The sequence below is a fragment of the Wasmannia auropunctata genome, unplaced genomic scaffold (assembly GCF_000956235.1).
Source record: "Wasmannia auropunctata unplaced genomic scaffold, wasmannia.A_1.0 LD335547.1, whole genome shotgun sequence".
Taxonomy (NCBI): Eukaryota; Metazoa; Arthropoda; class Insecta; order Hymenoptera; family Formicidae; genus Wasmannia; species Wasmannia auropunctata.
In genome coordinates, this window is record NW_012027343.1 from 11434 (window position 1) to 25523 (window position 14090).

Sequence of the window (14090 nt, forward strand, 5' to 3'; positions counted from 1 at the left end):
ATTGATTAAATCTGTATATTTAAAAGTATAATAAATTTGACTAATCCTCTTGATGAAAATGAATCACTAGGAATAGTTTTCACGTCTAAATATTATTATCTTTATAAAATTACCATATTTAATGGAGTTATAGCAAAAAATAAACTCTTAATACCTGTGTCCGGACAATTAATTTCGTGACTGTAACTCGGTGACAAAATTTCAAGATAGAGCAACTTCGTCAAAAATGATCGTAACGAGATTTTTAAAAAAGCATTTTACAGCTGAAAATTACCACTTTTCAAATTAATACTTTAAAAAACGGCTAACTGAGTTTCTTCGGAGCCGCATAGATACAAATGGAGGTGTGACAAATCGCAAAATTTTGGAACTTTGCAAAATTTTTTGTATCTGACCATGGTGCTATTTTTCGTTTGTATTTATAAAAAGAAAAAGAGAATTTCTGTTATAACTAACTTTGAATAAAGACATTCAAGAGTTATCAAGAATCTCTAACTTATTTATTAATAGCACAATGGACACAAACTTTGCGGACAAAGCACTGCAAGAAAATTCTATTAATACTACGTGAAGAGAGATGGAATATTAAAGAGTTTAACGAAATTAAGTAGTTCGATTTTTCGAATTATGAAGCTCCAAAGTTCAAGAATAAAATAAATGAAAAATTGACTTATTTTTCAAATAATAAATAAGAGAAGCGGCGAATACGAGTCGGCGCGATAAATAAGGCGCAATAATAATTTAATACAAATTAATTGGAATAAAACGATGTAATTATTAAAATCGTACATTGCGGCTTTTTTTAGTCATCTTCATCGAGATGATTACAATATGTATGGATGGATGTATTCTGCAGACCCTGTGAGGTGGGAAACTCTTCGACTGAGAAGACGACTTATATTTTTTCACATTATCCACATTTTTGAAAACTATTAGCTTCATTATATCGCCTAATCGCGCTGAAAGGAAGAAATGTTCAAATTGATAAAGCAAGCGAAGTTCTAGAGAAAATTAAGAATTTTTCATTTATTCAATTCTAAATGAAACTTTATTTTAACTCAAAAATAAAACAAATATACATATATAAAATATATAATATAAACATATTACAATGTCCATGAGCCGACACGGTTATTAGTGTATAATAATTTTTATTGTTTTGACAATATCAAGCTACATACAAACTGCGCGCCGGATATATTGTCAGTCTTGAAACACTGTTCTTACATGAGGCCCAAATATTATAATGAATTAAATTTATACTCAAACTTTGAAGCTTCATAAATCCAAAAATCGAACTAATCTTGGCAAATCTTTTGACATTCCATTTCATCTAATACTAATAAAATTTTCTTACAGTGCTTTGTATGCAACAAATATTTTAAAATTGTTTCACAGAATAATTATACAGGGTGCCCAGTAAATCGCCTCTAATAATTTGAGAGGTGATTTGGGATCCGAAAAGAAGAAAAAAAAGTTATATAAACATAGGTTCGGAAATATCGTAAGTTGTTTCCGAGTTATATTCATTTTTATGTTACAAAAATTGTAATTTATTTTTCATAATCACAATTATAATAATAATTATAATTTATAATAATAATTATAATTACTCATAATAATTTATTTTCTTACCCAGATCATCACGTAGAGGCATAGTCTGGTTGGCATCCCTCTTTTCTATTTTCTTTTAATTTTTTTTTTCAATTTCTCGATATTTGTAAATACAATTATATTATTTTTAGAACGAAGGATAAACATAAACAGGTATTATGTATATGTATTACAATATATTATTAGCTTTTTTGTTATGCACAACTGTAAAAATGACAGCATGTCATAATGACAGCTGCTCGCGAAGTAAGTGCAATGAGAAAATCAATCAGAATCGCGAAAAAGAGGCTTCAAACACTTCGATGAGAGACGAGAGTTTCGATTTACAATAACATGCCTTTTTTCAGAAAGAATTTCGCTGTGGCTCTGACAGAACATTTCTTTGTTATCAATAAACAACTAATTGAAAAATGTTTAATTATGCCTTTAAAATAATTTAAAGTCAATCACAGTGAATATATAAACAATATATACAAGGAAGTAATATCTCAAACTTGAGTTTGCCGGCTTTGCCGCAATAGTATTTCATAATTATATGTGTAATTACACTTAATTTAACTTTGCATTTTAATTGTAACAGACTGGCATCCAATGCCGTACGCCAGCAATTATTCTTTTATCTCACTTACTGCGCAAAAAACAATTTCCAACAGTTTTCCACATGCACGCACCGTCGCTCTTACAATACTACCCGGGATATTCCAGTACACAGATGTATCAAAGAATCCCTCTTTTCTGTCAGTATTACAGTCAAATAAAATAAATGGCACACGGAGTGGAATTCTTTAGCTTTCGTTGAAAAACCTAAATTTATTTCTTTTAGTGTGCACTGTGAAAGGAGCCCGGCACAAATAAAAATCTATGCCGCGCGGGCCCGCAAAGTGGGCAACGTGAAAGGAGCCCGGTGCATTAAAGTCCAATGCATTTAGCGTGCACCCAACGGGCGCGAATACAATCGGGTCAGCGGCGGTGCTAAATGTAATTATTCTTTTCATATATATCGAATTTGCGACTCGTACACTTACGTAAGGTTTCTTTAAGACGGCCATAGAGAAAAACAGCTGTTGTGTTACGAGTTGTCAAAAAAATTGCTCGCAGATCCGCAAGTGACGAAGAAGATCCGCATTCGCATAAGCGCTGTATCCGTTACAGCAAAGATTCCCGGCACGGTTTTGTTTACTGATCGATTACTCGCAGATGGCGGTAGAATAAAAACTACAGAGCGTCGAATCACAGAATCGTTAGTGTTGTTGATAAATAATTTAATGGTTCGACGATTTCGTGGATAAAAGGTGACTTTCCACGATTTTTATTTCAGCATGGGTTGTGTGCAATATCACGGAATATTGACTTTTCTACGTTTACAAGACTCGAGAGCGTATCAAATGTCGCCCAAAATATTGACGTATCGTGTTCTGTATTGTCATTTTTTTTTCGAAATCAAGATCGCATGCATGTGCAAATATTAGATAAATTAGAAAATTTTACAGCGTTGCATATATTTACATCCTTTGTGGGTTAATTCTTGCGTGAAAATTTATCTACCGATTGAATTACATACTATCGAATTAATAACATGCACGCGCGTGCGTTATACGTCCAATCGCACTACGACTAGATGTGCTTTATAGAATTTCGAGTACATAGTAATATGTAATATGAACTCGCAATAACGGGCCGCTTCTAATCTCAATCAATTTGATCTGTACGCGAGTATTGGAACGTTTGAAGTTCAAAGGGAAACGTACTCGTGCTGTGCTAACACGTAGACATTGTGCGGCTATGTGTACAAGTTATAGGTGCACACTGATAATGTTTACTCTCGTATGAGCACAAAAGAGACTCAGAAAGCTGAAAATTTTGTTGCGTACATTTATCTCATTAAAAATCTTCTTTTAATCTGCTATAATCCTTTTAACATCGCACATTTTCATTTAACTACACTGTTGGAAAATTTGTGTTATATTTAACACATTTCGCATGTTCTAAACGGTCTACTTAAATTTTTGTGCTAATTTAATATAAGATGAATACGTTTTTCAAAGTAACACAAATATTATATTAAAAAATTAACATAAAAAATGTAACACGGACATAATTTGTAAGCAAACTATGGGAGCATATTTTTTCAATAAAATCAATAAAATTATGGTATTACATTAACACGTATTTTATTCATTTATGTTAGAATTTACGTTTTAAAACATATTATTTTTATGTTATTTGTTCACGTACTCATAAATTGTGTTATTTTGACACTAAGAAATGTTGAATATCAATTTAACACAAAATATTTAAATAACATAATCACATTATGTTAAATAATTAACACTCGAATATATTAAGAGTGTCATTACAAAATTTTAACAAACAATTTGAGTGAACCGTTTCTAACATAAATACAAAATGTTTTTTTACTGTGTAACACAGGCAAAGTACAGGCTCGATAATTGTTAGCTGTTTTACGTTTGCCTCCGCGATCCTTTCGAATCGGAGCTAGCAGCCAGAGACTCGCGTTCAGAAAAGGGTGCCAAATATCTCATACAAATACGTGCGCACATATAATTGAGGACAGAAATTACCAAGTTAAAATCTGGCAGAGCTCCCACGATCGCTTTGTGGAGGAGGCCGCGGGCGTGCGAGAGCGGGTCGAGCCGGGGTTAATAAACACGTAAGTCTCCAAGGAGTTGGCGGACGCGAACAGTGGCTGGGCGAGAGGGGGGGAGGAGGATAGGCTAAAGCATCGTTAGCTCGAGCCCCGAGCTATTCAGCTCACCCACGAAATAGTTTACGCCGACCGGTCCAGGTCCTACGGTACCGTCGAGCCGGCTGGGTGACACGTATTTAAGTGTCACAACTCACGAATGCGCGAGAAGAGCTCGGTCCCGCGCAACGAGTACTCGGCGGCGGAATGGAGAGAGCGTCGCGCCGCGCGGGCGACGTACAGTTCGTTAATTGTTACGGAAAGTTCGCGCGCCGTGTTCCGACCTCCGCAAGATTGCGGACAATATTAATGCCGCTTACAAACGCACAGAATTGTGTACCCCGCTCGTACCGTGTGTGTATAATGCATACATACATACATACGAGTACACGCGGAACACGAGAGCTGCAGACCTTTCCGCGATCGGACGACGCGAGAGCAGCGCTACGGAGATGTCGAAATAGAATCACCGCAAGTCACCATTCATCTGAATTCGCGTGAACAATGGTGGTGTACGTTATACCGCTCGTTTATTCGATACAATGAACCACGCTGGAGCGGCCATTTAAAGCGATGTTACTTACAATTATATAGAGAACTCGTGACGCACTTGTATTACAAAGCGCCACGATATATCCCCGTTACCGATCGCGAATGATCACAGGTCAACTGCAGCTCCGCGGGACAATCGATCTCGCGGCGTGGGTCAGTGGTTGTCTGCAGCTAATCCCCAGTTTATCATTGTTGAACATTCGCGTTCGGTATATACCTACCGGCACGCTGAATTAATGAATTTATTGCAACCATTTGTTCGTATGCATTTTCGGAGGAGAGGGCGCGTATAAAAAAAAAGGGAGAATTAAGGAAAAATCACGATGTATCGTCGGGGGCGTACATAAAACGTACTAATTCTTATTAAAAATAACACGAATCCCAAGAGCGAGAGCAAAATCTAGACTTGAAATAAGCTCCGACATAAAAAAAAAATTTTTTTCCACGATCGAACGTGCATACTGCAAATAGTATTGGACGTAAATAAAAGTTTTAATACGTTAAAAGCCGTAAGAGTATTACTCGGTATTAGCGCCAGTGCCATCCATAGCGCGTTCGTATCCGAAACCGCTAGCCCAGTGCTCCAGTGCGGTATGATGAAATGGACATGTAGCCGAAACCTTTCTCTAACACGCCGCAAAATACATATACACGCGGAATTGCAGGAACTCAATTCGGATTATCTTCGTTGCGATGGCAACGTAATGCATGATTATACCGCGGTGTAATCACGTAAACGTATATAAACATTAACTCGCTCGATGAGAATACGATCACGAATCCACGATAAGTAAAACATCGCGCGCACGGATAGATAGACAATCACTTATGAAACACGCAGGCGTGACGTTTGAAGAAATCAAATATTTTGCGTTCTATTATTATCTATATTTTTTATATCTATTATCTATATTTTTTCAAGGAGAAATCGATCACGCGCAATTTTGCGCAATAAATGTTTTACGAGATGATTACGTGCTGCAAAATTTAATTCCCGACTGCGCAAAGAAAAATATCGCGATCATCGCGCGCACGGATAGATAGACAATCATTTATGAAACACGCAGGCGTGATATTTGAAGAAATCAAATATTTTGCGTTCTATTATTATCTATATTTTTTATATCTATTATCTATATTTTTTCAAGGAGAAATCGATCACGCGCAATTTTGCGCAATAAATGTTTTACGAGATGATTACGTGCTGCAAAATTTAATTCCCGACTGCGCAAAGAAAAATATCGCGATCGCATCTCTAAAGCCTTTTTTTTATACCAACTTTGTTTTACGCTTCGGCAATTTGCGGCACGTCAGCCTTATTTAAATTTGAAAGAAGCTTTAAGGGAGGCCCCTATCGGTAAAAAAACACGAAACGTCTCGTCGAGACTGATCAAATAAGCCTCAAAGAAGGAAGGTGGGTGATCCTGATTGAGAGAAAATGGGTAGGAGGGGAGAGGGGATATAATGCAAATCGCAGCTCGTTTGTTATCGAGGTTCTAACCGCCCTCATCTAGTCGTTTCTCGGGATTTTGGAGAACGAAGCTGTTAAATGGATCAGCGGGCAAACCGTCAAAAGCTCAATGGCTTCCCTCTGATACGATCAAAATTAGCTTAATCAAATAACGCGATACTAATTGATTAGTAGCAATTAGTGAGACATGAAACATTAAATCTCTCCAATCAGACATAAATAAATGTTACACTCTTTAAAAAGAGTACGCAATAACAAGAATATGTTGTCTTTTTATACCGCACATAGATTCTGCGTCCAATCCATCCAATAATTCAAAAAATAACGAAAAAAAATTCCTTTTTATTTACGATATCCATTTTTTTTGCTCGGAGATTTGCGTGATGGCCACGTAGTCTGTTTCATTGTAAATTACATCAGGATGTATGAAATTTAAATAAAGCTAACGTGAACTCGGTGGAAATAACACAAATGAATGGGTACAACGAGAAAAGCCACTGGAATAAACGGTCGGTTTATGAATAGGACAGCGACGCTGCAAACGTGGCCGCGATGAATGCTATTTAACATTTAATCTTCCATTTTAACGAGGTATTTAAGCAATGTAACGTTTTCTGTGATTACGGGATTTTAAATCTAAATTTGCTTAATCGAGTTATCGTTCTCCAAAAGCCGGTGGCGTATAGATAAAAGTATCTATATAGACATCGCGTTTGTGTTTCATATACTTGTCGGAGGAACGTATAAAGCTCTCGAGCTAAATATGACAATATTAAAATGCTTCTTTTTTCTTTACAGCAAACGTGTATAAACGCAGGGTGAAGATTACGTTTCTGCATTTCCATTAATTCGTCTCTCACTTTAAAGCGGAGAACGTATATCACACCGGGAGCTTTGACCTTACAGTAAAACCGAGACGTTGACGTAGAGCTATGGATGGGTCATTCCGGAAACGACGAGCGACACGAGGCGTACGTGACAAGCGGCCCCTACGTCCAGCTCAGCAGAATACGATTGAAAATAAGGAGGCGTTAAGGCGACGTTACGACTTCACGGTCTCACTATGTTACGAGGGTCTTCCCATGCCCTTAAGATCTACCATTACAGCCGTATTATTCGGTCGATTGCGCTGCACTGCGGATGCGCCCCTCAATCGAAGATGCAAGCTTCTTCTCGTGCGACTCTCCTCCCGAGCCGTTCGTCTGGTAACGATTTTTTTTGCAATTAACGTATGTGAGAAATTTGCACAAAATGGATTATTATATTTCGACGGGGAGAAATTATCCGATGGATTGTGGAAATAATTAACTCGGCGTGTCGTTATAATCATACGCCCGCGCGCGCGCGTGTGATATCATAATCGGCTCATGAATATCCTCTTAGAACCTAATGTGGCATTAAAGTTCGTTAGTGCGCGAAGTAGAGTTTCAGTATTCTATCTTAGTATATTCGCAATTTCGTTTAGATCTCGATCGTATATAATATCTCTACAGGTACTAATATCGATAATGATTTAACTGTTTCATTATACATCGCCGAAATTAGCTAATTTTGGCGATTTAACCATATCATTTCAGGCGAAAGATTCAAGATAGCTTTCAAATCATATTCGGAAAAATTGACAATCTACTTATCACCGATATCCGAGACAGAATTTTATAGATAATGATTTACCCCCGAAGAAATCTTCGGGAGCGCGCGCGGCGAACGTCTCATCCACTTGCACGACTTTTTGCCTATGCGAAGCGCAAACCAAGTAAACAGATAACTAAAGAGACTAGACGAAGTTTCGCAATGCGAGCGCTGCCGGAGAGATGGTGGATGGTCGGTGAGTACGGTTGGGGACAATTAGGGCGGTTTCACCGACGCAGGAAGTGACATCAGGTTGCCGTGTACCCTCGAGGCCATTGTTCGCGACACGTACAACCCGCGTTGCCTCTCGACTACTTCCCACCCATCCACCCACCCAACCCACCCCTTCATATCCCACCCCGAAACTGTCAACCATCCTCACGGTGAACCCCAGTGCTGACCTACAAAATGCAGCAGCTTGTCGAGACCGGTTGCCAACGGTTTGCGACAGTTACGTGAGGAACCGCCGCGTCCTAACTGGCTGCGACTTGGTTATCGAGATGCTAGACCGCCGCATCCGTATAAATATACGGGGAAACTAAAGAAAACCGAGAACAATCACCGCATCGCCGATTCATCGCGTATATTATTCGTTAGAAGCGGCGCGCTTTTATATATTATAATTAGATTCACTCGAAAAAATAATTATAGATATATTTATTTTAATTAGTTTAAAACTTTTTGTTTTTTACAAAAGTTTTACCACGTTCACGTTAAAATAAAATTACTTATGTGATGTAATTTTCTTGGTATCAGATTCGTAAAAGACATTCCATGTATATTATATGTATAATCACATGAGTAAACTTATAAACTAACAATGGCTTTTCAATATAACATTCTAGAATTAACCACATACAACATTGCTTCTCACTTTAGTCTCGAGAGAGCATTTCGAGTCATCCATTTAATTAAAACCAGAATAATTTCTCAGGTTTCATGCGACAAAAGCTTGAAAAAGCGTGAATTCTTAGTAAAGAAAATGATTTCGTTTTTATCTTGAAAAGACTTTGTCTCAAGTACCGTTGTCTCTTTCTTTAATATCTTAATCTCTTGTATTTGTCTGAAATTACGATATTTTTCAATATCAGTAGCTATACTAGACATCATTATATTTTTTAACTTTTATTTATAATAAACGAAATATTGACGAAAAAGAGTAGCTTAATCCTGCGAAATTAGTTTCGCCTGTTTGTTAAGCCGATCTTAACGTTAAAATTGTAATTATTGAAAAGTCGATGGCAAATGAATTCAGAATTGATACGTATGGATGTACCGTAATATACGTTATAGGGATACGCGCTTTGACCAGAAGCCAATTGTAATATCGAAGTCAATTTCATGATGTCCCATCCAATGTGCAAACCGAGAGATAATCGGGCGATTTCGATGTTTTGCTAAATGAGCCAAATTTTGGGTGTGCGCGCGCGTATATTCATCCCGGAATATAGAGATAAACACCGACTGTACAATGGGGCATGAAGCAACGAGATGGACAATGGGCAATTAGCACGCTCTCCCAGCGCATGTTTCCGCGCGCAATATTTGCTTCCCTCACCCCTCCCCGCGTTACTACCGTAATTCTTCAGCGAAAAATTTTCAGCAAGGCACCTACACATCGTTACACCACGCACACGATGATATGCGTATATAAAACGAAATCGTGCCCTTTGAATTTAAAGCGCGTGAGCGATATAAGAGTGGATGAGACGCGACGATGAGATACGAGATTGCATCTGTGGTTAGAGAATTCCGCGAGAGCGGAATGGGCTCCCATGGGCGGTTCCTATATCGTATGCCTGCACCGATACCACTATACATGCTGTAGTTATTCGCCCACGGAATGAAGCTCTCGGATCGTTTTCTCGAAATATCATCGGCCGTATAGGCTAACTGTGAGAAACACAATTTCAGCATTTCTTTTAATATATCACGCGCGCGCGGTTGGTATCGCGAAAAACGCGAGCATCATCGAACGAAATGCGCCACCAACAGTTTCGCGAGATCTCCTCGGAAAAGAATCCCATAAGATAGATGGAACGCGAAAACATCGGCTATAATTTCGTTGCAGCCTTTGCGACGCAAAAATGCCGGGACATTCACGGAATGCTGTAGCGATGAGCGCTACCTTGGATGGATAAAATAATGCATAATGACGGTAAGCGGATGAAGTCTACACATATATACGTACAAAGAAGAATCGCACGGAAGCAAAAGCGCGGACTACGTACGTTACGTTTTGTTTCGTACATGTGAAAAAAATTCATGCGGCAATACATGGTAATAAAAACAGCACGAGTATGTAACGTAAGTAGCAAAAGTATATAGTTTCCAAAGATAAATCATTAACTAACTTACATTGGAAAAGAAAGAATTGCGCAAATTTCGGCCATTACCGTTACAATTTAATATTTCCCGTGTTTTTCTTTTCAGAGTCATTTTGTTACAGTTCGACAATTATCGTATTTTTCCTTTTAATTTAAAGTAGTGGAAAGAAAATGTATAAAGTTAAACCGTTATTTAATTATCTTTTATATATGTTTACTTTGTACGCCAGCAAACGGAATTGTATTTATCTAAAAATATTTGTACGATTCAGTCTTCTAACTTTCTAAATAGTTTTAATATAAGTATGGCACCTTTAAACGAGTAACGCGCGCTCGTGAGTGTGTGTATCACATGTGGATACAAAAATGGAATAATCTCCTCTTAATACGTACATGTGCTCAAGATAAATGTTTTTATAGATTAAACATGTTAAATTAAAATATCAACGACACAATTTTCCTGATGACATTCCTCAAGTCACTGTTATTTGTAACATTGAAAAACGAAAATATTTTCTAAGGCTAAATCAATACCGATTCAATATTTCATTATTCTAATTTGCCAACGATTCCGATAATCAGTTTCTTCTCAGCGATAAATTCCAAGGTAAATTCCTGCGAAAGATATTAAAATAAGATTCGTTTTTATCTACGTTGTTATACGAACTTGTCGCGCTGTATACCGCATTTCAGCCGACATAATGTAAAAAAAAAAAAACTGGACAATTAAGTGGTTACGAAAGTCTGCCGGGAATGTCACGCGGTAAAAGGCAGGGCTCCCTTGAAAACTGCGTTTTCACGGGGTGCGCTATGGCCGAAGTCAAAAGGCGGAAGGACCACAGACGCGGATGAAGGTAGATTAAACATTTTTGAGTCGCGCCATTAAGCTCGGTAATAACGAATTTTACTACTCCGGGAGCACCCCAGCTCTCCCGGCTTCCGCGCGCCAAGTTAATTACTTTCTCGCTCTGAGGACTTTAACCTCTCTTCTCATTTGTTTGAACATCTCAGGCCGACCTGCAGAGAGGCGCGCGGAGGCGCGTCCCTCCTTGGCCTCTCCCCTTATCTCCGCTGCGTTTACCTTCTTACCCTACGATGTTCTCGCCTTTATTAGTCTTTAGCTCGAACAAGTCTTCGAGGACTTTTTGAACTTCGAAGCGTCTGCTACCTCCTCAGTTTCACGGCGTCAAATACATTTAAGTCAAACATTAACACGTCCAGCGCATGTTACTCGAGACACACGAAAAACGTTTCACCCGCCAGATTCCCAATATTTTCTCACACACGGAGAACAGGAATATTTCTGTACATTCTCTTAATATAATAGTTAAATTATGATTGCGTTTCGAGAATAACAATAAAGTTAGAAATAAGAATTTTTAATGTAAGAATGTATTTTTTATGATTACATAAATATCCACCTAAAAAAATATTTTTGTTGTGTTTTTCATTTCTAAGTGTTTCCTCGGCAACCCTTTGACATTCTGTCTAGTATTAATAGAATTTTCTTACAGTGCTTGTCCGCAACAAATGTTTCAAAATTGTTTCACAGAATAATTATATGTATGTAAAATATATTTATAAATATGTTTAATTAATATATAATATATAATAAATTGAAGGAAATAGGCCTGTAAGAATAACTTGTAGATTATACTATATTGTAATTCAAAAGTTATATTTACTTGGAGCATTAAACATCGTGCTTTGGTTATTGACTGCCCTTTACCTCTTATTAATTTAATAAATTGTAAGTAATAAATAGAGTAAGACATAAGTGATAAACACATGATAAGAGGGTGACACAATGTATTGTAAATAGGAATTCGCTAAAATCATCCGAGAGAGAAATGATTGGCCCGGTAGCCGAAAGTCAAAGCAGGAAAAACGAGTTAGTCCGGCGATGTCTCGGTTATGTATTGAGAATATGATTGGAGAAATATACGAGTACCAAACAAGCTTTGCATGAGTTCTCTTTTCTCTCATTTCATATAAAATCAAATATATTGAAGTAATGCCTATTGAGCCGACATGGGTTGGTGTGTATTAATTTTCATTATTACAATATTCATAACTACACACAAACTGCGCGCCGCAATATTTGTTGGTTTTTAAACACAGTTCTTACACGAAGCCGGAATCCTTTTTAATAATTAAACATTTGATAATGTATAAGAGTTTTTTAATATTACTATATTTAAATTGTATTGATGTTATATGTATGTAAAATTATTTATTTATATATTAATACAATTAAGTATGACATAATAGTTATCATTCACGTTTAAATCGTGATAGTAATGATGCATGTAATATATTTGAGTTGAGTGCATTTATTTTGTACATGCACAATCTCATTTATTAATGAAACAGTATTTAAGAAATGCATTTTATTTTATTGTTAATTTAATTAACCTTTTGTTTCACAAATTTTTATATCAGACTGATTCATTTGAAACTTTGTACTCGGGGATTTTTCGGGTTGCTGATTATGAATTCAAAATAATTTTAAAATTCTAAATGGCCGATCCAGTACGGTGGATCAATAATACAAATAATTTTAATAAATAATTTAACATTTCATTATTTGTATAAAAATAAATTATTTAGTAAGGAACAGATTCAGAGATTCCAAAATACTGAAAAACTAACACTAAGTAATAAGACTATTATTTCGTTTTTGATCCATCAGACCAGTTGCACCATTTTAAATGTAATTTGTAAATGCAGCGCAGTTTGTGGTATTAGAATATGTACATACGTAAAATTCACGCAAAAATATTAGTAAGCACCAAGATCCTACTATAACCGTTCGTTGGTTTTCTCTCAATTTAATTGTATTAACACAAATATGCAATGTATAAACATATATATAGTTAATTTGTAAATTTTGACCTCAGATTAGGATTCAGCAAGGTTGGATAAATTAATGTTATTTTTAACTAAATTAATTTAAAGTTAACAGTTTTAAAAATGTAACTTACAATTAGTTAAGTTAAGATACAAATTAGTCCATAATAAAACTGGTTAAATTAAAAGTTAATTTAATAAAAAGTTAATTAAAAAGTTAAAAGTTCAATTTTTTTTAATTTCATAATTTTAGGATTTCTAAATAAAGTGTATATTTGTTATACTTATTTCTATTGAGGAAAGAGGACCTATTTCGAAGAACATCCAACATGATTTAATGTATAAAAGGTCCGCGAACAGTGATTCCTTCTCACGGCTAAACCATATATAATATATTATAACAATTGCTTTAATGTGCGTTCTCAAATTTAAGTTTGATGACACCAACACAGATATACATTATATTTTGGGTTTACAAGAAGCACTAAAAATGTAAATTAAAGAAAATTAGATCAAAAGTTAATAGTTACCGATAAAATGTAATAATAATTTAAGTTAAAATTTGAGAGTCTAAAATGTAAGTAATAAGGGAATTTTGCGAAGTGTTAAGTTCTGATTTTAATGAAAATTTGTAAACTTATAGATTACGTAAACAAATGAATTTAAAAAATTAGTTGGTACTAAAAGATGGTTTGAAGGGATGACATCATCCCTCATATGTAAAGCAGATTTCAGTTCTTTTTGTTATATAATATCTCGGAAACTATTCAAGATCGATATCAAAAAATGTTTTACATTTTATGTATAATATTAAGAGGATCCTAAATCCTAGATCAAACTCCAAAAATCCGCTGTTTTACCGACAATTTGTGAGTATGTATGCGTGCGATATTGATGCAGTAGTGTGTAGTGATGTGTCATGTTTATTACTACATCAATA

The 14090-nt window shown here is 36.0% G+C and overlaps 1 long non-coding RNA gene across 1 annotated transcript; it reads left to right on the forward strand.

The window, feature by feature from the left end:
• The first annotated feature begins 6216 nt into the window (after window positions 1-6216).
• On the forward strand, window positions 6217-11730 carry LOC105456808. Its single transcript, XR_975288.1, has 4 exons — window positions 6217-6284; window positions 7140-7546; window positions 10045-10280; window positions 10407-11730. It is a non-coding gene; the product is annotated as an uncharacterized LOC105456808 (long non-coding RNA).
• The last annotated feature ends 2360 nt before the right edge of the window (window positions 11731-14090 follow it).